Raw genomic sequence first — 26,924 nt, 5'->3', positions numbered from 1 at the left:
CCTCTGAAGTTGGCTCAATTTCATATTCATTGCATCTATGACACTGTCTAACCATCTCATCCTTTGCCGTCCCCGTCTTCTTTGACCTTCAATCTTTCCCAGCATCAGGGTCTTCTCTAGTGAGTGCTCCCTTCTCATTTGGTGGCCAAAGTATTTGAGCTTCATTTTCATTATCTGGCCTTCCAGGGAACAGTCAGGGTTGATTTCTTTTAGGATTGACTGATTTGTTCTTCTTGCAGTCCAAGGGACTCTCAAGAGTCTTCTCCAGCACCATAGTTCAAAAGAATCTATTCTTCGGCGCTCGGCCTTCCTTATAGTCCAACTCTCACAGCCATACATGACTACTGGGAATACCATTGCTTTGACCATGCGGACTTTTGTTGGCAGGGTGATGTCTCTACTTTTTATCATGCTGTTTAGTTTCGCCATCGCTTTCCTCCCAAGGAGCAGGCGTCTTTTAATTTTGTGGCTGCTGTCACAGTCTGCGGTGATCTGGGATCCCAGGAGCGTGAAGTCTGTCACTACTTCCATGACTTCCACTTCTATTTGCCAAGGAGTGATGGGGCTGGATGCCATGATCTTAGTTTTTTTGATGTTGAGCTTCAAGCCCACTTTTGCGCTCTCCTCTTTTACCCTGCAGACTTAACTTATGGAATTCACTGCCAAGAGACATTAGTTTCAGCTACCAACTTAGATGGGCTTGCATAGGATAGACCTGTCAACAGGCATCACTCATGATGCCATATAAAACCTCCGTGTTCAGAGGGTGTGTATCTCTGAATATCAGTTATGGATGGCAACAGTGAAGAATTGCAACTGCTTTTATGCCCTACTAGTGGGCTTCCTGGAGGCATCTGGGTAGCCACAGAAGGGGGGCGGGAAGCATGCTGGACTAGACAGACCCAGCAGGGCTCCGTTTCTATCCATATGTTGTGTTAGGGAAGCTGCTGAGCACTTTCCAGCCACACTAGACAGTGCACAGTGCACAGATATTGGGGGCTGAACTTCCAAGGCGCCCGCTGCATCTTTGCTCCTTTCCTCCCACCTCCCCACCTGGGCCCAGCAAAGGATTCAATGTGCAAACTGGAGGGGGGAGGAATCCTTGGTCAAAAAACACTGTGCCTGAAACCAGCTCTAGCCAAAAGCACTCCTCCTCTGAACAAGATTTGCGTCTAGAGGCACCTCAAAGACCAGCAAGACTTCCAGAGTATAAGATTTTGAAAGCCAAAGACTATATATCTGATAAAGAGAGCTCTGACTTGCGAAATATTGCACCCTGGAAATCTGGCTGGTCTTTAAGGGGCTACTGGACTCCGATCTTGCTTTTCTACTTCAGGCCAACATGGCTACCTTATCTGGAAGTATCCTCTGAACAAGGAAAGGCAAAAGGGACAGCATCCAAGCATTGGACCTGGGGAGGAACCTCAGAAAGGATGCCTTCCCCAAGGACATTTTAATTGATATATATTCATATTCTTGTTTCAGTTTCCACAAGCTGCTTTGGTGAGTCTTTTTGTTTTCTTTTGATCAAAGCACAATAAGCAAATAAAGGTAAAGAACTGAACTCCCCCTGGCCCGCAGCAGTTTGGCATGCGCTCTCCACTTGTCAGTTATTCCATTGTCTCCATCTCAGATATGACTCTGTTGTCCGTACACAGAAAAAGCGACTTCCTCAGTTGCTTCTTGCCAAAACACACTCAAAATCCATCGATTCAAATGCAAATCAACCAGGGGTGAGAGGTCTTCCACTCTTTTTTCATGCAGCATGCGAAATTTAGTGTGGTACCTGACAGCCACACCTACACGTCTCCATTTGCCTTCAATAGGATATATGCATTGCACGTATTAACTGTTGTTAGACCAGGGCTCTTCCAGGGCTCTTTTTGTAGAAAAAGCCCAGCAGGAACTCATTAGCATAACAGGACAGCAGAAACTCATTAGCATATTAGGTCACACCCCTGACAGCACAGCTCATTAGCACATTAGGCCGCACCTCCATGTTACCAGAAGTGTGGTCATCCAGCCACACCCACCTTTTGCTTCTTATTCTGTTTACCTTGTTTGTTGTCAAAACCCAGGGCTTTTTTTTGTAGCGGGACTCCTTTGCATGTTAGGCCACACACCCCTAATGTAGCCAGTCCTAATGAGTTTCTGCTGTTGGGTGTGGCCTATTATGCTAATGAGTTCCTGCTGGGCGTGGCCAACTTGGGAGCCAGCCGGAACTCCGTTCCTGTGGGTTCCTGCCCCAAAATAGCCCTGCTTATGACCAATGCAACACACCACAAAAGAATTTGAGGAGCATACTGTTAAAGATGGTAAGCAATCAAATACATCTTTAAATACATCAGAAGCAGACAACTAGCCAGATTGGACCCTAGATACAACTAAGGCGTGAAAGTATTACAGAGGAAAGATTGGGAAATGGCAGAGAAGCTAAAATAACTCTTGGCAACTGTCTTCTCAGCAGAATATACTGGATGTCTCAACTGTGTTTTTTCAGGGAAGGTATCCAAGGAATTGAGTTCCAAAGAGAAGATACAAAGTTCTATGGATGACAAATTCAAAATCAACACAAGTTTTAGTGATCAAAATGACTGCATAATGTTGTTCCTTAGTAACCTTGTTGTTTTTAAGGTAGTTTTACCATTTGGTTATTGTAAGTTACTTCTATGGTTTTTTATAATTGCTGGCTATGCGCTGTAACAATAAAATTCATTCATTATTACAAAATATCTCAAAACAATAAGCAATGTTTGCTCAGAGTTGTGCTATCTTTTGACCTTGATAATAAGGTATTGCCCTACTGTTTTAACTGTGCAATAGAAGAAGAAGAAGAGAAGAGATTGGATTTATACCCCGCCCTTCACTTGTAGTCTCAGAGCGGCTTACAAACTCCCTTCCCTTCCCCTCCCCACAACAGACACCCTGTGAGGTGGGTGGGGCTGAGAGAACTCTGACACAAACTGCTCTTTTTCAAGGACAGCTGTGCCAGAGCTTGTGACTGACCCAAGGTCACATCAGCAGGTGCAAGTGGAGGAGTGGGGAATCAAACCCCGTTCTCCCAGATTAGAGTCCGCACACTTAACCACTACACCAAACTGGCTCTCTATAACCACTAACCAATAGTGGTTAAGGGGTTGCAGACTAGGATCTGGGACACCCAGGTTCCAATAGACACTCCACCATGGATAGGGTTGCCAGCTCCAGGATGAGAAATACCTGGAGATTTTGGGGTTGGAGCCTAAGGAGGGTGGGGCTTGGGGAAGGGAGGGACTTCAATAGGGTACGATGCCATAGAGTCCACCTTCCAAAGTGACCATTTTCTCCAGGTGAACTGATTTCTGCAGCCTAGAGATTATTTGTAATAACGGGAAATCTCCAGGCACTACCTGGAGGTTGGCATCCACAGTCGTGGAAGGTCACTGGGGGATCTAGGACCAGTCCCCCTCTCTCACAGCCAAACCTACTTCATGGGGTTGTTCTTGTGAGGATAAAATGGAGGAGAGGAGAAAGATGTTATCAGCTGATCTCGGTCCCCAATGGGGAGAAAAAAAAACAGGGTATGTATTTCTGAATAAACAGAGCGAATAAACACATGCAATCTGTTGCTAAAATCAGCCCCCTTCCAGAAGATTTGGAAACACCAATTCTTGAGAAAGGATCCAGAGGGGAAGCCAGGAAATTACAGACCCATTAGCCTAATGTCTGTCCTGAGTAAATTGGTGGAAAGCATAATTACAGCTACAATTATTAAACATGTAGAACAACAGAGGGGGAATTGGCATGGCTTCTGCAGAAGGAAATCCTGCCTCACCAACCTTCTAGAATTCTTGGCAAGTGTCAGCAAACATGTAGGTGTAATCTGGTAGACATTATATCCTTGGGCTTCTACCAAGCTTTTTGACAGTCTTTTACCAAAGCTTCTGAGTAAGAGTCTTGGGACAGAAGGACCAGCCTTATCAGAAACTGTTTCAGTGGGAAGAGGGTGAGAACAGACAGTTTTCACAATGGGGAGAAGCAAGCAGTGCAGCCCCCAGAAAGCCCCAGAAAGTGACCAGCAGTGAAGTTGTGGATGTTACCAGAATGCTAAAAATGCAAAAAGACAGAGAAGAGCTCTAAAAGGAGTGCTCCAAACTGAACAGCCAGGGCACAATAAAGGGAAATTAGATTCCAGGTACTTAGTACAAAACGTTTTACAATGGGGTTGTTTCTGGTTTAAAAAGGGGCACAACAAGAAAGGCTTAAGACCCTCGCCCTGCACACTGCCGTCTGAATTGGGCCTGTGCTTACCAGGGAATTGAATTCGGAGCATGGACCTCCCCCAGTGAAAATGCCAGAACACTGTCAAGAAGGCAGACTGCATGTCAGGAATTATTCCAGGCCTATTGGTATACAGGACTGATTGGGGCTACAGCCAAGTCAACGCAAATGGCACAGTCAATAATAATAATAATGATGATGATGATGATGATGATGATGATGATAATTTGTACAGAGTTTCCAAATATCTAAAGAGCTTCTCACTCCTTGTATCAAGCATTCTTAGAAGTATCCCATTACATAAAGGTTAGTGGATATCAGAGCTAAAGGGCCGAGGCCGTCAGAGGCCACTGAGCTGAGTTCATAGTTGAGCTGGGGTCAGAGCAGGGAATGTCTCACATTACAGCTCAGACTAATAACCCCCTACAAGTACATCTGACCGCTCACAGTGTAAAGTATATGAAGAGCCTAGAACTCCCAGTTCCCCCTTTGAAATGCTGTACCATTCAGCTGAAATACTAGTGCACACCGAGGAACTGTGTGCAAACCTCACTCAATCCTTTACCTTCTTTCTAGGTGGAGGAAGGATGCAGCTTCATGCATTTAAAAAAAGCAGAAAAGGAAGCTTGCAAAGCTCCTGCATACACATGCCTGTCAGAATGTCATGTAGAACAAAGTTCGAGTCCAGTGGCACCTTTAAGACCAACAAAGTTTTATTCAAGGTGTAAGCTTTCGTGAGCACGCACACTTCTTCAGATACAATGAAATGGAAGTTACCAGTCCATACATATAGGCAGAGGGTGAGCAGTAAATTAACATACAGCTTAATTAAGATGTTTAACAGATTCAAGGACCAAACAAGAATAACAAGCTTCGTTTATATGGTTGCCATTTCTTTGGGTTCAATTTCGGGGGAAACACAGTAAAGGAAATAAATATGTCAAGATTGGAGATTGATGGGCAGATTTGTAACCTTAATTGTGGAGCATTTATCTGAGACTCCGGCCATTACGCTCTATCCATCTCCTCTTACAGCATCTTCTTCTTTGAAGTGGGACAACTGTCATGCACTCCCTGTGGTTTTTGCCAGACAAGGGCTCTCCGGTTGTGATCATCTGAACAAGTCACCTTTATATCGTGGAAAACAATCTCTATGTGAGCCTAACTATATGTGATTCTGGGGTTTCCCAAGCACTTTTGCCTTTGTAAAACAGAACCATACTGGGCCCTGTTTTTGCTTGGGACTGCTATTGGGACTGCTGTTACACCATAATTACGATTGAAAATGGTGCCAGAGAGATATTACTGGTCCTGCTGGGAGAAACACTCTGGAACCTATATGATGACTATATGTCCCTTTCAGAAGTACATGGTAGCTCCATAAGGGCATTTTCAGATCAGGAAATTAGCATGGCGGGGGGGAATGGTTAACCCTCCCATGGCCCCCAGTTAGATTAGGCCCCTACAAGGCTGTTACTCACAAAGGAAAAACACCGCTGGGAAAATCCAGTCATGGAACTCCCACTGTCTCTTCTTGCTAGGTCCTGCAGTTAATCTGCAAGACATCCTCTGTGGAGTAGTGGATACAGGTAAAGGGTCTGTGTGGAAACCACTCTTGCTATAGCCCTTAAGAAGTGTGCTCCAACACACCAGTTTCAGCCCAGATTAGGGTTGCCAGCCTCCAGGTGGGGCCTGGGGATCTCCCGCTTTTACCACTGATCCCCAGCAGACAGAGATCAGCTCTCCTGGAGAAAATGGCTGCTTTGAAGGGTGGACTCCATGGCATTGTAGTATGCTGAGGCCCCTCCCCTCCCCAAACCACGCCCTCTCCTGGCTCCACCCCCAAAGTCTCCAGGTATTTTCCAACCCAGACTTGGCAACCCTAGCCCAGATGCTTCAGGATAAGAAATCTGAGCCAGAGAAGCTTGCTAACCCTCGTGACTCTCCATGGGGCAGTGACACCATCTCTGAAGAGCCAGCTCCAACTCCGCCTACTCATCTTCCTTCTCCTTGCCTTAATGGGAAATAAATTTAAGCAGGCACCAATTGAGAGACAGAAAGGGAGAGAGCCCTAGCAAGCGGGTGCTCAATTGTCTTGCAGAGTGGATGAAGGGCCCCATTACAAGGCACTCATTCACTCTAATTCACCCCTCCCCCAATTCATTCTTCTGACATTCATTGGGATGATTTTGATCATGCAGGAAAAAGAGAGCGCTCATTTGGGAGTTCACAAAGCCTGAGCACACGTGCCACCCCTTCTCCGTCATTAGTTAAGGAGAACACTTCAGACTGAATTACATGTTACAGCTGCTGGAGGAGGCTGGGAGTCCACGATATTTTACATTCAATGAGTGTAATTGGGGACTATCCCTACTCATTGGCTGCTGCATTGACAAAGCCAGGAATGGGTCTGATGCCACTGTGGGGGGCATGCTCTTTCCCCTGTGTTGGCACTGCGTGGCTGGAGAGTTCATTTCAGAATCTGGGAAGCATGCGCCGTATCCCAAGTTAAAGTTACACAACAGAAATTAGTGAAAGGCAAGGCAGGAAATAATTCCAGAAGTCCACCAAGACTTCCCCCAAGGTCACCAACTCTTGACATAGCATCAGGAAGTGTGGCATAAATTATAGCTCTATAGACATGAATCGCTAAGGATCTCAAAACCCATAGGTAACTAGGTCTCAAAACTGCAGAGTGTGTGTTTGTGTGTGTGTGTGTGTGTGTTAGGGACGCCAGCCTCCAGGTGGGACCTGGGGATCTTTTGAAATTACAGCTCATCTCCAGACTACAGAGATCAGTTCCCCTGGAGAGAAAATGGATGCTTTGAAGGGTGGGCTCTATGGTGCTGTACCCGACTGAGGTTCCTTGTCCTCCTTAGGCTCCATCCCCAAATCTCCAGGAGTTTCCCAACCTGGATTTGGCACTCCTACCCCCATCACCCCCTGGTGATATTACTGGCAACCCATGACTTTGCAATACAGGATTTTTTTATGATTTCATCTCTGAATTAAGATAGACTCTGGGAAGACAAGGAAGCAGATGCTGAGCTTAAGCCAGGAGTGGTTTGGAAATCTCTACTGTAACTTTCAGGATCTGGTTTTAATACCTTTCTGAGACCAGATACTCAATTTCAGCTAAAAAGGGGGGGGGGGGGGGGGGACTGTGACATGTGCTGCAAGAAGTGAGGGTACATGGCAGTGATGTGGGGTGGAGACACAGAAATTTGCCTGCCACTGTCTGTTGTGTTTACCCCAGGATTCCTGAAGCCTTTATTTCTTTCAGTCAGCACTGATTATTATTAAAAAACTGACATATATGCTCTGTAACAGTGTTTCTTATCATCTTGGTAGCAGGGGCTATTTTTATCCCCATCCAAAGTTAAATTTGAGTGTTTAAGAACCACCCACCTGCACAACACCCACACTGTGTCTGTATGAGTGGCAGTACTGGGTGTGCTCCCCCAAATCAGAAGGAGGCAAGCCCTGAACAGGGAATTATACAGAGACACAACAGCCACCCTCCTCCATGGCCTGCTAATTCTGCCAACTGATTGATGTAATTAGAAGAAGAAAAGATTGGATTTATACCCTGCCCTTCACTCAGAGTGGCTTACAAACTCCTTTCCCTTCCCCTCCCCACGACAGACACCCTGTGAGGTAGGTGGGGCTGAGAGAGCTCTTTCCAGAACTGTCCTTGAGAGAACAGCTCTGACAGAGCTATGGCTTGCCCAAGGTCATCCAGCAGCTGCAAGTGGAGGAGTGGGGAATCAAACTCAGTTCTCCCAGATTAGAGTCCACACACTTAACCACTACACCAAACCGGCACTATACCAGATGTCCCTCACTGGAAGCAGACAAGGCTAGAATGATATGTCATGCAGAGATGCAGCAGGCACCTTTAATTATATTGCACTGGCATGCCAAGACAGGGCCTTGTGGAAATTTGGGAATTAAGAGCCCTACAAGAAGGAAGCAATTCACAGCACTGCTGTTAGAGTAAATATGATAGAGCAAGGCAAACCAGTAGTCTAATCTGGTGTAAAGTTGCTGATGTGTCCAGTGAGAAACACATGTCCAAAAAAGCATTTCGTTGTTGACAGGGTTGGGACATGGGATACAGAGGCCATAAAGAAAGGCAGCCTGGATCAAGATGAAAGTAATGAAAGCACCACTCAGCAACAAACAGGACTTTGTTTAGGGTTGCCAAACCTGTGGGAGCTTGGTGGGCAGGGACACGGCAGGCACATGCCAGCATGTGTGCCATGATGTCACTTCCAGAAAATACCAGAAGTGATATCATCTGACAGGAATTTCCTGGAAACTCTATGGTAAAACATCACTTCCAGGTTTTTCTCGGAAGTGACATCACACTACATGTGACACCAGCAGCTGCAACAGTAGTTACCAGGGGGAGGCCTGGCAGCCTTAACTCTGCTCTTTGCCACAGACCTTTTCCCCCCTGTCCCATCCACATTTTGCCCTTACCCAGGGGTCGTTTCTTAGAAAAAGAGCTAGGGGAACTCATTAGCATAATGCATTAGCATATGCCACACCCCCTGACATCACCAGAAGTGTGTCATAAGGCCACACACCCCGCCCCCAACGGTCCTGGCCGCTGCTGCCGGCCTTGCAGCTCCACTGCTGAGCCCCATGAGGGGCCCGGCGGTGGACCTGCAAGGCCGGCGGGAGTGCAAGGAAGCCCCGCGAAGGCCCTCCCTGGAAGTGTGTCATAAGGCCACACACCCCACCCCCAACGGTCCCGGCCGCCGCCGCCGGCCTTGCAGCTCCACTGCCGAGCCCCATGAGGGGCCCGGCGGTGGACCTGCAAGGCCGGCGGGAGTGCAAGGAAGCCCCGCAAAGGCCCTCCCTGGCCCCAGGCAGGCAGGGGTGGGGAGAGGCAGGGAGGAAGCAACCTACCCTCCCTCTTCTCCTGCCTCCTCCTGGCTGAATGAGGGCCAGAAGCGGGGCGGCCGGAAGCAAAGGGCGGGGCTTCGTCATGTGCCCCGCCCCCTGTACCTCACCCGGGGGAACTGCGATCCCCCACGATCCCCCCCGAAATGACCTCTGCCCTTACCTTGTCTTTGCCTGATGGCACTCAGTCTTGCCCAGGGGTGATGGGTGGGAAGCGGGGAGGGGCTGGGAACAGCTGTCCTGCTCTCTGATTTGCTCTCCAGTGAAAAATAATAAAGTGCAACATTTTAGAAAAATTGCAAACGTCAACAGCAGATAAACAGTTTAAAGAGCAACATAAAAAACCCAAAACAGAATGCAATCAACAACAAAAAGAAACCAAATTTGCCGCAACCTTTTTTTAAAAAAATCACTTTTTCACAACAGGAGAAAAACTGAACGAGTGAACAGCCGAGAAGAATCCAAAGCAATCCAGACTGAGAGCAGCAAGAGAATAAAAACAATCAACTGAACCCCATGCTAATTAATTTTACTTATTTATTTATTATTTGTATTTATACCTTGCCCTCCCTGCGGGCAGGCTCAGGGCAGCTTACAGAGGTCGGTACAATGCACCTAGACAACGTAAAACTTTAAAACATTTTAAAACAGCTTAAAACATTCTTACATTTAAAGTGCTCGCAGTATTAACAATTCCTTAAAATTAGATGGCGTGCTCTAAGATATACCATCCGAGTTCTCAGTTCAGTGGTCTTCCGGTCTGTTAGGGCCAGGTCAGTGCTACAGATGTTCATGTAGCATAGTTGGTGGTAATGGTGGCAGCTCCTAATTGAAAGCCTGGTGGAAGAGCTCCATCTTACAGGCCTTGTGGAACTGCAAGAGATCCCGCAGGGCCCTGATCTCTTCCGGGAGCTCATTCCACCAGTAAGGAGCCACCACAGAAAAGGCCCTGGCAGTGGTGAGCCCGGAATGATTAATCAATGCTGCAACCCCGACTGTAGTGCTCTCTGGGGTATATATGGGGAAAGGCGGTCCCTCAGGTATTCTGGACCCTGGCCATATAGGGCTTTAAAGGTAAGTAACCAGCACCTTGAAGTGAATTCGGTATGCTATTGGCAGCCAGTGCAGTGACCAAAGCACAGGCTGGATGTGCTCCCAACACGGGAGGCCCATCAACAGCCTGGCTGCAGCATTCTGCACTAGCTGCAGCTTCCAGATTTGCGACAAGGGCAGTCCCATGTAGATAGCGTTACAGTAGTCTAATCTCGAGGTGACCATCGCATGGATCACTGTAGCCAGGTCACCACGGTCGAGGAAGGGAACCAACTGCCAAATCAGCCGAAGATGATAAAAGGCTGACTTTGCAGTGGCTGCTACCTGGGCCACCATTGTCAAGGAGGGGTCCAGGAGCACTCCCAAATTCCTAACCTCCGTCGCTGGCACCAGTGGCACCCCAGCGAAGGCCAGGAGCAGGATCCCCAACCCTGTGCCGCCACGACTCAAGCATAGGACCTCCGTCTTCACCGGATTTAGTTTCAGCTGACTCAGTCTGGGCCAACCAACCACGGCCTGCAGCGCCTGGTCCAGATCTTCTGGACTGGAGTCTGACTGGCTGCCCAACATCAGATAGAGCTGAGTGTCATCAGCATACTGATGACAACCCAACCCATACCCCCGAGCAACCTGGGCAAGGGGGCGCATATAGATGTTAAACAACATTGGGGAAAGCACTGCTCCCTGAGGCACCCCCCATTCAAGCGGGTGTCTCATGGACTGCTGTTCCCCTAGCACCACCCTTTGTCCCTGACCCCGGAGGAAGGAGACAAGCCATTGTAGGGCAAGCTCCTGTATCCCTGTGTCGGCGAGGCGGTGGGTCAGGAACTGGTGGTCGACCATGTCAAACGCAGCCAACAGCTCCAACAACATCAGTGCTGCCTAACTGCCCCGATCCAGGTGCCTTCAGAGGTCATCAGTAAGAGCGACCAGCGCCATCTCTGTCCCGTGTCCTGGGCGGAAGCCGGACTGGAAGGGATCTAATACGGAAGTGTCATCCAGAAAGCCCTGCAGCTGTGCCGCCACCGCCCTCTTGATTAATTTGCCCAAATAGGGCAAATTGGAGACCAGCCGGTAGTTGGCCAATTCGGCAGGGTCCAAAGATAGTTTTTTCAAGAGAGGGTAGACCATCGCTTCCTTGAGTGCCCCCGGGAACCGGCCCTAGCAATCTGTCAACTTCCTCTAGGCTGAGCGGATAGGTAGATAGGTCTGAGGACACAGCTGTATGGGATTTTTCCTCAGCCTCCTATCAGTGACTCCCAAGCCTTCCTAGTCCCCTACTCAGGAGTTTCCCTTTCCTTCTCAGGAAGTTGATCTTCTAGTCCCCTACTCATGAGTGACTACTTGGTTTCCCTTTCCTTCTCAGGAAGTTGATCAGGCATTGCCACTGCAATAAGAGTGCCTCCTGGAAATCACTTCTGCATTCACGGGGAGGGGCTGTGGTCCAGTGGTCGAAGCAGCTGGCTGGCATGAAGAAGGTCCCAGGTTCAATCACCAGCATTTCCAGCTAAAGGATCAAGTGTCAGGTGATGTGAAAGACCTCTCTGCCTGAGAACCTGGAGAGCCTCTGCCACTCTAAGCAGACAATACTGGCCTTGATAGGCTAGTGGTCTGATTCAGAGATAAGGCAGCTTCATGTGCGCTCATGAGCCAGTAGTGTCAGTGTCCGCCTCCTGTGAGCCTGTTAGATCCTGCCTCTTCCAGTTACCCCACTAAAGTAGGGCTTGTTCCCTCAGACAGCTGTGCTACTAGCCCCTGGCCTGGCGAGAGTTAGGTCTTGCAGTGGGGGCTGCCAGACTCCAGGTGGTGGCTGGAGATCTCCTGGGATTACAACTGTTCTCCAGGTAACAGAGATCAGTTCCCAAGGAGAAAATGGCTGCTTTGGAAGGTGGACTCTATGACACTGTACCCCACCGAGGTCCTTCCCCTCCCCAAACCTTGCCTCTCCAGACTTTGCCCCCCAAATCTCCAAGAATTTCCCAACCCTGAGCTGGTAACCCTACTTACAGCCTTAGGTGAGTAAAAAAAGAAATCTAAAATGAACGGAGATCTTTCCAAATATGTTCTTGTGCCAGTACTCAATGGTACTCAGCAGACACCATATTGAACTTAGATGTGGGGAACCTGAAGTAAAGTCTCCACTCAGCCATGATCTCTTACTCTATCCTAACATGGAGGAGTCACACTATATTAACCGAGCCTACCTCAAAGGGCAGCTATGAGGATAAAACACCACGTTGGGCTCCTTGGAAGTAGGATGGGATACCAAAGTTCTAAAGAAAATCAGTACAAGTATCTTGTTTACACCGTTAGTTCTGCCATCTTTGGCCTAATCCTCCCCAAACACTGCATCATTATCGTGTGACAAGAACAATGAGAGACCTGGCATCAACAAAGCCCTCACTTTTAAAATCCAGGAGCCTATTATACCCAACAAAGGAAACATTTCTCTCTCCCCCTCAACCCCCATATGAACTACACGATCATCATGCAGGTTGGAAAGTTCATAGCATACTCAATCCAAGCCTTATCAATGATTCATCATTGAAGCTTTATACCCACTCAGGCATATCAGACCAGGTATGTTTTGGCACAAAAGACCCATGCCCATAAACACCAGTTAAAATATATTAGAGGGCAGGGGGGAAAAGCAATTTAATTACTGTGAGCATCTAGCTTGCTCCCACTATTACGCGGCTGATATTTCAATTAAATTGCCACTAATTGTGTTGCTTCCTTCCTCTTTTATGTCTTTGCTGAATCTTTGGGGATATGATGTTCAGACTGCAAGTTATCCTTCTTGCGTCTCCAAGGATTTGCGCTCCACTGGAGATATGTGATATGCATACTATAGGTGTGTCAACCGCATGCCGAAGCAGCCGAATTTACAACCAAAACACTCTTGGAAAGGATACTGAAAAATTATTTCATCATTTAAAGTACATTTCTAGTTCTTCTGAGAAACATATCTGAATAGCTAAATGCAAACATTTCTGATGCAAAACTATGCAGCGTCAAAGATTACAAATTACTTAGGAAGAAGAAACCAGAACGTCATTCAATCTAAGACTTGCAGTATTTCTAAGGGGGTTCATTTGCTCATCCCCAATGATCCCAACTAGAATTGCCAACTCTGGCTTCCTGGAGATTCCTGGAGATTTGGGGTAGCTGCCTGGGAAAGGAGCTCAGTAGGTATACGATGCCATTGAGTCTGACCCCTGAAAGGGCTACAGTCTCCAGGGGGCTGGATCTCTGGACTCTCTGGACTCCAGAGATCATTTGTATTTCCAGGGGAACTCTAGGAATATTCTAGAGGCTCGCGGAAAAAAGCTAAATCAAAAACCAAACAGAACCGTGAAATAATTACTAAAGAACATTCACAACGCTGTGTTTCTCAAAAAACCACAAACAGTATATATGTTGAAAAGCTCAGAAATAAGCTTTAGATACTCAATTAAGTCCAATAATTCAAAGCAATCCATCCATCAGTACTCCAGACACTTTTAAAGTGACGGGCGCCACAAATGTACAGTACTTGCAGGCTTCCGAAGCAATTACTTTCAAGGACAACTTGTTCATTCAAGAACTCTGAGATGTGATGAAACTAAATTCTTTTTTTCTTGACAGAAGGACGATATATGGCTCCGTAATTATTTCACAGTTATGTTTGTTTTCTGGTTTAACATTCTAGGGGCTGGCAGCCTGCCTCAGTCACATGACCCAGATAATCACAGGCCATTGCCAGAAAGAAACATAACATAGTAGATAAACCAAACAGGTCAACCAAGCTCCTTAAAGACAGCATCTTTCTTCCTCTGGAAGACACCAGACTTGCCTTCTGTTGAGAACAATAGCATCATGTTTTGCACCGTTCCACATTCCAAACATCCACATGGCCACAACATTCTACCTACCCATTGCAGCAAAGGATGTATTTCTAAAAGTCAGGGACCATTCCAAAATGTGATCCTCTATAATTTTCTGTTTTCATATATTTCATATATTTATGCTCTGCTTTTCTCCTCCATGACGACCCAAAGTATCTTACAACATTTCCTCCTCCTCCATTTTATCGTCACAACAACCAGCATATGAGGTGGGTTAAACTAGAAGAGAGTGACTGGCCCATGGACACCCAGCGAGCTTCCATGGCAGAGAGGAGGCTTGAACCTGGGTCTCCCAGTTCCTTATCCGACACTCTATCCACCACACCATGCTGGCTCTGTCTGAAGTGGTCCATTCTACCTCCTCAAGCATCCCAACACCTCGTTTCCTTGTATATGTCAACCAGGTAACAGGATGTCACACTCCTTCCAGAGGAGATCATCCATGACCTTTCTGTGATTGTGAGCAGTCTTGCTTCTGCTCCTGAAGTGGACCACTCACAGGGAAGTAATAGTCTGTGCAGGAAGAGATGGGGAATGGCGAGTCTTAAAGGAAGAAGCGGTTTTCAGGACAGCGCTGACAGCAAGCCATGCAACTTGGGCAGTGTTCATTTTAGAACGTCATGACTTCGGGGGCTCATGGCAGAAGGCAACCAGTGCAATCCTGTCATGTTGTTGGCAGACATCTGCACCATCGTCTCAGAAATGATCCAGGATTGCTACAAATGGATGGCAAGTGGAAAAGGAACAAGCGCCTTGTCAGACAGCTGGAAGAGAACAGCGGCAGAGAAGAAGCCTCTGTGTCTGCTCTAATAAGCAGCACATACGCAAAGCTTTTCTGCCCTTCCGACTGTTCAAAGTGCTCTGCAGACATTTGTTTTCTGATCCTCACGAGCAACCCCGTAAGAGAGAGCAGCACAGCATCCTCGCTGCAAAGGCTGGACTGGTGGGCTCTGAGGAATAGTGGATTGCTGAAGGGTCACCTGGGAGTTCCTGGGCAAAATGAAAAGCAATCAGGGAACTTTCCACTTGACATACCTTGAGAGCCGGGTTGCTTCCACAGGGATGTTTTGCTCTAAAACACAAGCATCTGCACGGCATCGTCTTCCATTGGTTCACTTTCCAGGGTTTCCCTCGCTTTGCCCCACCCTTTCCCCAAACCAACTTTGGAACAAATCTTTCCTGCAAGATTACAATCCAGGTAGGTTTGTGTGCCGTGTGGATGGGATGGTGCATGTCTTGAAACTGTCTGCACATGCGAGTGCCATTTTTTTTTGGGGGGGGCAGGTCTCCAGCTATAGCAGGAGATGTCCCGCCCTCAGCCAGCTGTTTCCCACCTCCCTTTGAAAGGCTGGCTGGGGAAAGACTATCTCCTTGGTGTTGCACATCATACTAAGGGTTTCATACGGTCCATGGATAGGAGGTAACCGTTAGGAAACTGCCCTCCTGATAACTGGGAATCTCCCTAAAGTTTTGGGGAAAGAGATATAGATCAGAGCTCAGACAGATGCCTCCAGTTGAAGGGAGGGGACAGAAAAGCAGGAAGGATTTGAACACCCAGAGATACATTTAGATGCTCATTGCCTCTGAAGAACTGGGCCCTCATCCACAAACGTTCATGCTGGAATAGTATTCTGTGAGGCTTTAAGGTGCCACAAGATTGTACTGGCTTACTTTGTGCAGTTCGTGTTGAGTCCCAGTGAGAAAGGCAGAATATATATCACAATAAATAACAACAACAACAGCCTATAAGACTCCTCTTTATTTTTACTTGAACAGATTACGACAGATGAGGATTTCTATGTGGAGTTAGCAGAAGTTGGGAGTAAGGTGTAATCACTGGGAGTGGGGTATCAGGGTTGCCAACTAGCCTGGAGAAAAACCCCTTTTAACAAAAGCTTAACGGCATATTGCCATGAAAAGCCTCTGTTTCTATACGTTCAGCCTCTGTTAAAGGGACAGGACATTTTTTCTCCAGACGGGTTGAGGAGGCAGCTCTAGACTGGGGAATCTCCTGCCTTGTCATTCTTCTTTTCCTTCCCTTCTACTCTGCTTGCTTTTTTGTAAATAAAGCAAGTTTTACAAAATACATTAAGTCACTGGTGCCCTCTCATCCAAAGGAAGCTCACAGAGAAATCCTAAGAAGGTCTACTCATAAACTTACTCAGGTCTATTCAGTGGGACTTACTCCCAGACAAATGTTCTCAGGATTGCACTGGAAGCCACAAAGCACCTGCTTCCGGAACTTCACTGCTTACTGAAGAGGGGAAGTGGATCATGCTATTTTAAATCGATTCTTCTTGGCAGGGGGTGTCCAATGAGGCCACAAGGGCTTGATGCCAACCCCTACCCAATCAGACCAGTCCCCCCCCCTCCCGGGAACTGACCACCCTGCTGGCTGTTATTGCTGAAAGCTGCCCACTTAGAGAAGCAAGAAACAGGCTTTTCATTTTTAGATGAGAAAGTTAGAAGTTGAGCCCCATGTTGTCATGGAAACCAGGCCCCAATCTCTTCCCTTCCACCACCAAGTAATTTGAAAGCCAATATTTCTACAGTGGGGGCCGAGGACTCTAGCCAAAGTCAGATGCACGTTTTCAAGCACTTAATGATCACTTGGGAATCTTTCCATACTTTCAGTTAATGGTTATCACCTTTGTTCTCAAGTTACGCTTCCCCCCCTTCCAATTAGCCAGGGAGAAGATGCCAGATGTTGGCCAATACTGCCCTGTAGCTACCATCAGATACAATCCCAATATAGTGGAATTGGTGACGGTCTGATCTTCCTTTCCGTACTACCCCTTTGCAAACCCCACTGATGTTTCCTTTATGGCCCTTCCCACAGAAAAGAAAACCTTGTCAGTTTTATCAGATGCATCATTTAATAATAACATGTTATCGATGTCACGTTTATTCCACTCTTTGTCAAAGAAAGTCAAGACGAAAAACACGGGTCTTTCATCCCCTCCTTTTAACCTTCGTGACAACCCTGAGGGAGGTCAAATTGAGAGTGTGTGACCAGTCCAACATGGTTTATTATGATTCATTTACTTCATTTATACCCCACCTTTCTCCCCAATGGAGATCCAAAGCAGCTGACGCGATTCTCCTCGCCTCCATTTTATCCTCACAACCACCGCCCTGTGAGGTAAAAGGTAAAGGTTCCCTTGCTCGAAAGCCAGTCGAGTCCGACTCTAGGGTTGCGGTGCTCATCTCCGTTTGAAAGCCGAAGAGCCAGCGCTGTCCGAAGACGTTTCCGTGGTCATGTGGCCAGCATGACTAAACACCCAGGCGCACGGAATGCTGCTACCTTCCCACCGAAGTGGTCCCTATTTATCTACTTGCAATTTCTTGCTTTTGAACTGCTAGGATGGCAGGAGCTGGAACTAGAGATGGTAGCTCACTTGCGGCAACTCGGGTCTTGAACTGCTGAACTACTGACCTTCCACAGCCTGACAGAAACCTTTGCTAAGATTATTTTTTAAAATTTTATTTTCTTTGGTGAGTAGTGTGTGTGTAAGTCATGGTTAACTTCTGGTGACCCCTAGTGGGGCTTGGACATTCCAGAGAGGTGGCTTGCTATTGCCTGCCTCTGTGTCTCAGTCCTGGTATTCCTTGGAGACCTCCCATCCAAGTACTTGCCAGGGTCGGTTCTGCTTAGCTTCCGAGATCTGATGAGGCTTGCCCGGGCTATCTAGGTCACGGCACCCCTGCTAAGATTATTATTTTAACTCTTCACCTGGAACTGTTTCACAGTAATAGCAGATGTGCCCCTCAGAAGCACGTTTCCATGTGCAGTAGCCGCCTCTGCTGCTACCACGGATTGTTTGTAAATGTCAGTGACAAGATCTCCATGTGCTTGGCAATTTTCATGCCGCATTAGAACCTATAATGCCATCTTCTTGCTTTAGCAATATGGCAGCCAGCCAATGGCATCCATCAGATACCTCAAATCAATTCCCTTTGAAAAGTTTTCTTCTAGGTTAAAAGAAAAAAAGAGAAGAAAAGAAAAAGGGCCTTGCCTCTTTCTATGGCAATTAAAAGCAGTTTGCCAGAACTGTCTCTTGTACAAAAAGAGGTTGGAACAGAAAAAATAAATTTCTGGAGTGGCTGGGCTTTAAGAGCGAACCAGAACCCTGCAGTGCTAAACTCCCTTTCTGATTGGCAGCAGAAGAAATGCTGGTACTTAAAAGAATGAAAAGGCCCCTCTCTGCACAGATTTTTCTTCTTCTGGGAAGTGTGTCTGATTTTGGAAAGCTGCCCATATCCAATGCTAAGTCATAATGCTCCTTAGCTTGTTTTGCAGCTGGTATCAGCATGTGGCCCAGCCAGGCCCAAAGAAGCAGGAGAAGCCCATGCAGAGCGATACAGAAGGAGAGAGTCTCAAATTTCAGTTCCACCAAACATTCTAGCCTCACACAACAACCTAATGAGGTAGGTTAGGCTAACCAAGAACCATTTGCCTAGGGCTACCCGCATAAAAACTGCCTTATACTAAGGGCCAAACTAGATGTGCAAGTTCCTGAAGAGTTGTGTCTGGGTTCCCTGGACCCAATTCAGGTTCCCCACAGCCACACCCCCGGGTGTTAAAAAAAAAAAAAAGGAGAGCCCATTTTGGCTCAAAATGTCACCACAGAGGGAGGGAGGGAGGACTCCTGCCTTCTCCCCACCACCACCACTGTTTTTTGCACCATTACAGGTGTACAAATATCAGAAAATGCATACAGTAGCTTGAGTGAAATTTTTTTAAGTTGCGCAATTTGAGTGTTTGATTTTATGTAAATATTTCTGTATGCTGGTCATTGACCGTAAATAAAATTGTTGTTGTTGTTGTTGCACCATTATAGTGTTGGGGGGAAGTTACTTCCTGGTTTCTGCTGCTCCACATGCACAGAACACTCTGCATCAACCAGCAAAAAGTGGAGAAATAACCCCTCCCTCAAGTGCAATTTTGGCATAGGAAAAAGGCTTGGGGGGAAGGCAGGAGCCCTTCCACCCCCTGCAACAGTGTTCCAAGCCCAAATGAGCTCTCCTTTGTTTTTTAAAGCCATTCCCCGCAGATGCTGTGTGCTGCAGGGAACCTGAGCAGCGTCTAGGAAAACTCACTGTTGTTTTTGCTACCACATGGCAACATGATGCATTTGCAGAATGGCATTCTTGGCTTTAGGGACTGTTCGATTGCCCACAATCATAAATGGTCCTTATAAGTAGCCCCAGCTCCGGCAGAGAATCCCCCCCCCCAGTTCTGAGTTATTTCTAATCAGACCATTACAGGGAAAGAAGAAGAAGAGATTGGATTCATACCCCGCCCTTCACTACCCAAAGGTGTCTCAGAGTGGCTTACAAACTCCTTTCCCTTCCCCTCCCCACAACAGACACCCTGTGAGGTAGGTGGGGCTGAGAGAGCTCTGACAGAAACTGCTCTTTTTCAAGAACAGCTCTTATCAGAACTATGGCTTGCCCAAGGTCATCCAGCCAGGTGCAAGTGCAGGAGTGGGGAATCAAACCCGGTTCTCCCAGATTAGAGTCCGCGCACTTAACCACTACACCAAACTGGCAAGTAGCAGCCAAGCATCCCATCCCTCCACCATGCCTGAATCCCACCCCATTCGTCTTCTTATTTTATGTTTCAATTGCAATACCTTGTTGTGTGATAATTCCAGAGGAGTAGTCAGCAAAAGTGAACCAGAGTCCTAGGGCACCTTAAAGACCAGCAAGTTTATCCTTTCACATCAGTTTCTGTTGATTACAGACTGACAAGACTATAAAGAGGAATTGGAGAAAAGAAGCAGTAAGTAGCAAGGTGGAAGGGCCCATAAAATGCAGGAAGTCCAGGGCGAGACTTAATTATGTACAATCCAAATGCAATCAGGGGAAAATACAGAGATCATTCACAATAACACTTAATTGGCAATAAAGTAATCTCTATAATTTTGCTAAGCTAGTTAACCCTTGAACTGAATTCCAAATACTTTGAGAGATGCTATCAAACTTCTTGATGGATTAAAAAAAAGGAAAAAAAAGAAAATAAAATAAACTTCTTGATGGATTCTAATTGGGGGGGGGGGGGCTAAAAAATTGTGCCTTTTAGATCAGTAACAGTGACCGAACGTTTCTCCCACTGGTTTCTGAAATATTACCATTATTTTTTCTTAAACATCAGGTTTGTTCCAGTAATAGTATTATTGCCTAACACCAACTACACTACCTAGGGCTCATCCGCCTACTCATCCTCAGATGTGCTACCTGATGCCAGGTGTCAACAATGTCTTTCTCTTGTCTTCTTCAACCAGGTGAGTCCTTACGTAAAAGAATACATGGATGCCCATTTCAAAGAGCAGAATTCAGAAACCAGTGGGAGGACTCCCTTAACTAAGCCAGGGAGATTGGTGATGAAGCAATTACTGCTGTTGTGAATAGGTGCCGTATTTTTCTTGATTACATTTGAATGTCACATAATTACATCTTACCTTGTATTTCCTGTATTTCTGGGCCCTTTGACTTTTTTCAATGGAGCTGTATTTATATGCCTATCTTTATACACACACACACACAAATCTATATTAAAATGAACTGTAATGAAAGCTTATGCTGGAATAAAAAGTTTTTAAAGTGCCCCAAGATTAGGTTTTTTTGTTTTTTTTAAAGAATACACTGATCTGAGAACACTGTTGAAAAGATGCATAATAAATATTGGACCATTTCAACCTTAAAATGGAGCAGAGGTCCATCAGTGGCTAATAGCTACAAGGTACAGATAGGAACTCTCAGTCTGGGGCAAGTGAGGCTCTGTATTCTTGGTGCTCGGCGGGGGCAAGAGAGAGAGGGCTTCTGGTGTCCTGGCCCCACTGGTGGACCTCCTGATGGCACCTGGTATTTTTGGCCACTGTGTGACAGAGTGTTCGACTGGATGGCCCATTGGCCTGATCCAGCATTGGCTTCTCTTATGTTCTTATTCTACTGTTGTCAGCCGGGAGTCCTTTCAAAGCTCTGCTTGTCATTTCCACTGCCTTGGGGCAGACTGGGGCACCGTCCTTGCACGTGTGCTTCTGGATATGCTGCCACAACAGGGATCCCCTAGAACTTAACACCATTTCCCATCTTTCCTCAAGATACCACAAACCTTCTCAGATAGGTTGAGCGACAAGATTCAAACATCACGATATGTGCTTGTAACAGACATCAGTCTGGCTGAATGCTGAGCCCAGCACTGCTGTTGAAGAAAGTACAAGAAAAGTCACGGACACTGGTTTTGCTTCCTAAGGGCACTGAGCTCTACAGAGAGTCAATTCACACATTACAAAGTCTATCCCTGCCCCCCCCTCCCGTGGGCTTTTGATAGATTTGTCATTCCCACATGTGCACGCATGCCCAATTCAGACTGGGACCATAGCAAGGGAGAAGGGGCTTCGCCCTTCCCTGTGTTCTCAACCTTAAATGGTGACAAGGACTCACTGCTTGTCCCTCTGAGGAAACCTGCATGCAGCCATCAGTCCACATAAGGTTCCCCAGGGGCCGAAAAGCAGCTCCCTGGGGCTGTTTCAGATCAGGAAAGTGGTGCAGGAGAGAAGATTTCAGTCCCTTCTCCTCATTAACTGCGGTCTCAATCAGAAACAGGCCTGCACTCACCTGGGGATTAAGTTTCTAGCATGGAACTTCCAGAGTATACCTGCTGAAAGTCCATGGAGGGGGACATGTAGACATCGCAGCATGTGAACCGGGCCTAACAGACTGAAGATGCAGGAATAGACCTGGGTTGGCATCTTCTTATGGCTCATTTAGCTAAATCTCTGCTTTGCTTCTTCTATCCAAATAGCTCTGACCTGGACAGCCCAGGATACCTTGATCCTCGTCAGACCTCGAAAGCTAAGCAGGGTTGGCCCCGGTCAGCATTTGGATGGGAGACCACCAAGGAAGTCCAGGGAGGGTTACGATGCAGTTGAGGCAAGCAATGGCAAACCGCCGCTGAATGTCTCTTGCCTTGAAAACCCCATGAGGTTGCTATAAATCAGTTGTGACTTGAGAGCAAAAAATAAAATAAAATCCAAACGGCAGTTTGGGTTATCCTTCCACCCTCTTATTTCTGTGCGCACGATGCACTTGGACTCTCGCACGTGTACGCATATCTATGTGTGTTCTTCACGGGGGGGGGGGGTTTCGGGACTCTCAGCGCCTTTTCTTGTGAGCAGCAAGTACTACTGCATGCTGAATGGAACGGCAGGCTCCGAAGGCTTGCTCATGAAAGGAGGAACATGCCGAAGGGCCAAGAGTGGAAACAAGAAGCCCCGGGGTTAATTAGCTCAATCTGTTCTGCGCCAGAAACAATGACGCTGCAGTCACCAGCGTTTCCCCGGCAGCCTGAGCCACACTGAGGACGTTCCAATCATCTTGCCCAACTATCCCTGGGGGGGACTTGAACAGGACCGGTAATTGCCGCAAAGGAAGCAGGGAAAGGGTCCTATCCTTGTTGGATGCCTTGCTGCAGGGGATCTGTCCAGATAACTCACCCCAGTCATATCTGCATGGTGAAGAAAGGAACAGCGGGGGGGGGGGCACCTTCACAGCCGCTTAAGGAACAGACAGTCTCTTGGAACGAGATCCCAGTTTTCCCTCTGGCGGTTGCCCCGTTCCAGCTCAGCCGGCCCACAGGCACAATCTGTACCCTCCCCAGATATACATTTTCCCCCCCAGATGGGGTGACCCCTTGGAATGTTGCAGAAAGCTGGAAAAGGCATAGAGAAAGACAGCCAAAAAGAACAAAGATCTCTACTGGCCTGTAGAGTCTCCTGGCTCCCCCCGCCATGAAATCAGGGACGGCATCTCCTGGGTTCCCAGGAGATATCCTGTCCCGGATCTGGTCACACTAGGGTTGACGGGTCTCCCCTGGCCACCAATGATGGGGGAGGCCAGCGTTGCCAGCTCCAGGTTGGGCAACTCCTGGAGATTTGTGGGTGGAGCCTGGGGAGGACAGGGACCTCAGAGGGGTACAACACCATAGAGTCCACCCTCCAAAGCAGCCATTTTTTTCCAGGGGAACTGATCTCTGTAGTCTGGGTATGACTTATAATCCCAGGAAATCCCCAGGCCCCTCCTGGAGGCTGGCATCCCTAGGTCAATTTACATTATAGAATATACAGGTTGGAGCCAAGGTTCCTACCTTGTGTCCTGTTTAACAGTCAGATGTGAGTTGTGGGTTTGCAACAATTCCCACACATGTAAGGCCCAATGTGCACAACAACTGCAGCACATGGACTTCAACTTCTCTTCCCCCAATGCAATTTTCCCAAACTGAAATGGACCCGGGGGCACTGCGAATTGGACCTCCCGCATATGGGCACTGAGCAGAACCCACAACTCAAATCTGATGGTTATACAAGACACAAAATGGGGTCCCCCAGTCTCTAACTGTGTGAAAGAGCAAGCCAGCTTCATCCAACTGCTGCATCACATACACTGCGACAGTCACGAGGAGTCCAGTGTTCCCTCTAAGCTGAGTTAGTGTGAGCTAGCTCCGTTTTTTAGTCTCCGCCTCACATATTTTTGTCTTAGCTCAAGAAGGATGGTTCCAGAGCAAACTGATTTATGCAGCAGCCAAATCATTCACTCACAACTTTAATGCCAGAAGCTCACAAAGTAGAATTTTTGCTCACAAGACTCCACAGCTTAGAGGAAGTATTGGTGGAGTCCCCACCACTTCTTCACACTATCTCATAATACTCGAACTCAAGGCTATCCAATGAAAGCAGATTCAGGACAGACAAGGTAAAGCACTTTTGGACACACAATTAAACCTATGGAACTCATCTGACACATGACTTTTAGAGAGTCTTTGCCAATTTTATGAGGATAAACCAATGGACAGATAGCTAAATAGAGCCTTCATGTTCATGGGCAGTATATCTTGGAACACCAACTGGTGCAGTGTAGGGAGCCAGTGTAGCCATTCGAGTGTAGGACTAGGAGATAAAGGTTTCCCTTGCTCGAAAGCCAGTCGAATCCGATTCTAGGCGTGCGGTGCTCATCTACGTTTCCAAGCCAAAGAGCCAGCGTTGTCCAAAGACTTTTCCGTGGTCATGTCAGTGGCATGACTAGACGCCGAGATGCACAGAACGCTGTTACCTTCCCACCGAAGCGGTACCTATTTATCTACTTGCAATTTCTTGCTTTCGAACTGCTAGGCTGGCAGGAGCTGGGACCAGAGACAGGAGCTCACTCCGCCATGCGGCACACTCGGGTCTCGAACTGCTGAACTACTGACCTTCCGGTCTGCAGTTCAGCATCTTAACCACTTAGCCACCACAAGAGACCCCTGTTCAAACCCCCAATCTGCCAGGGAAGACTGTTGGGTGACCCTAGGCCAGTCACACACACTCAGCCTAACCCACCTCACAGGGCTGGTGTGAGGACAAAATAGAGAAGAATGACGCAAGCCTTTTTGGGTTCCCAGTTGGGGAGAAAAGTGGAGGATAAGTGAAGAAAATAAATTAAAAATATGGGGGGGAGCAGTCTTAATGTCTTGCCTATAGGCTTCTCAGGAGCAACTAGCTCAGAAACAGTACACCAGATTACATGGTCTTTGGTCTAACCCAGCAGGGCTCTTCACTTTCCCCAGTTGCCTTCCTGTCCTTTTGTAGCTTGGCACCCCCCCAGTAAGATGACACTCTTTACCCTTTAACAAAGATGCCGCTTTTGCTTTGTAATCTGCCCTCCAAACATAGCATTCAGCCCACATCACAAATCACTCTTTTTGCAATAAGTTGAAAAATGAACTAATGGGGAAAAAATTCCCCCAACATGCAGCATGCCTTTGAAACACGTTGCCATGGAATGCAACAAGAGCTGAAATTGTAATCACTGAATTCAAGGAAACAACTAGATACATGTCTGGAAGACCAGCAACAGCTATTAGCTTACAGTCCAGCCCTCAAAGGCACCATGCCGAGACAGCCACCTTGCCCGATTTATTCATGCTTTTCTGACCTTTAAGACTGACTGCTGCAACACGATAGACATGGGGCTGCCTTTAAAGAAGCTACAGCTGGTGCAAAATACAAAAATATATCCAGCCAGTTTAGTGCTGACTGCACTGCCTACTAGCTTGGTTCCAAACAGTGGCTCTCTTGGGCGGTTTCAGGTCAGGAAAATGGTCAAGAGGGAAGGGTATTCCCCCTTTCCCCCATGCATTGTGGTCACATTTCAAATTGGGCTTGCACACTCTCAGGAATTAAGTGCCAAGCACAGCACTCCAGGTGCACATCTGATTCAAATTCCTCACGTTGGCCACATGGGGATGGGAGGATTTTGTAATATCTGATCTGGCCTTAAAACACGCTCAACAATTTCTCTAGCACTCTATATTCATGCTATCTATATTGGATCAGCCTCGATACAATTAGCAGCTTTATTACAGATTTAAATGAGAAAATGCAGATAACCTTCGGGAGCTCAAGAGCACATATTACTTTTTGTATAGGGCTGAAAAGAATTCCACCTCAGAGCAAAATCTTTCGGATTAGCATGGCTCATGGTTCCTTTCAAGTTGCACGGGGGGAAACTCCCACACTTTGGGCAATTTGACTTACTGATGTAATTGCACCAGGATTCCATTTTTTAATTTTTTCACAAGCTCTTTTTTTTTTTTTTTTGCTGTGGTGGGAGGGAAGGATTACAGATAGTTATAAAAATATTGCAGCCCTGTGTGAATTAAGCAGTAACAATCATTTTTTTAAAAAAGAAATCATCCTGACAACTAGATTTTCATTGCTGCTCATTGGTTTGGATGAGCTGGATCCTCATATCTGTGAGACCACCTCTCCCCCACAATCCCCCATGACAGCTTTGCTCATCGGAACTGGTCTTCTGCAGGGACTTCCGGTTTTGGCGGCGCGAATGGCGGTCGCTCTCCTGGGACACTCCCGGAGGCGATTCACCCACGTGCGGAAGGGGGGGGTCCACACAAGCGGAGACCCTAAGGAGCCTTCGGAAAAGGCTCCGGACCAGGGGGCGCACCGGGGAAGTGCCTCTTTGTCGACCTAATGGTCGGAAATTGAGGCTCTCCCCATGCCCCAGAAGCCCTGCCGTGCTGTGCCCCTGTGTGGGGACTAGCAACGTCACCGGTTTTCGGAATGATGAAAAAGCGAGGAGGCGATGAAGCGAAAGTAAAAGAAAGCAAATGACGGCTGACTGTGAGTGACGACTGAAGTAAAAGATAAAGACTTAAGCGCACTCCCCCCCCATTGGACTAAGCAGAAGGGAGGAGGGTGATAACCCCCCCAATAGAACGAGACTGTTTTAATCGAGAAAGGGGGGAGGAGTGAAAATTTTAAAAAGTAAACTTACCTTTTGGGGAATTTTTTAAAGTGAGGAAGAGGGAGTGAGTCCCAAGCTGCGTGGCACGAACTTTAAAAAAGTAAACAATAAAGATAAGATGTCGGGGCAAAAGAAGCTGCAGGACAAGCCGGCGAAGAGGATGGGAGGGACTTCCGGTCTTAAGCCCCACCTTACTGAGCCAGCTGTCACTCAACAAGAAAGTGAGATGCTTCGCCCTCTGCTGGACCAAATGTTGAAAATCAACCAAACGTTGTCTAATATGGAAAGTGTCCTCAGTAACCAACAGAAGCAATTGACAGATACAACCAAGAAGATGGAGGAGATTGCAAAGAAATGTCTCGTGTCAACAGAAGAAACGCAAAAAATCAAGAAGAATGTCAACAAAATGGAAAAACATCAAGAAGTACAAGACAACAAGTTATTGATGTTACAAATGGAGAAATCAAACTTGACTCTCCGATTTCAAGATATACAGGAGGTTGAAAAAGA

This window comes from Gekko japonicus, unplaced genomic scaffold (genome assembly GCF_001447785.1).
Source record: "Gekko japonicus isolate JY-2015 unplaced genomic scaffold, Gekko_japonicus_V1.1 scaffold709, whole genome shotgun sequence".
NCBI lineage: Eukaryota > Metazoa > Chordata > Lepidosauria > Squamata > Gekkonidae > Gekko > Gekko japonicus.
Note: the sequence above shows the minus strand (reverse complement) of the source record.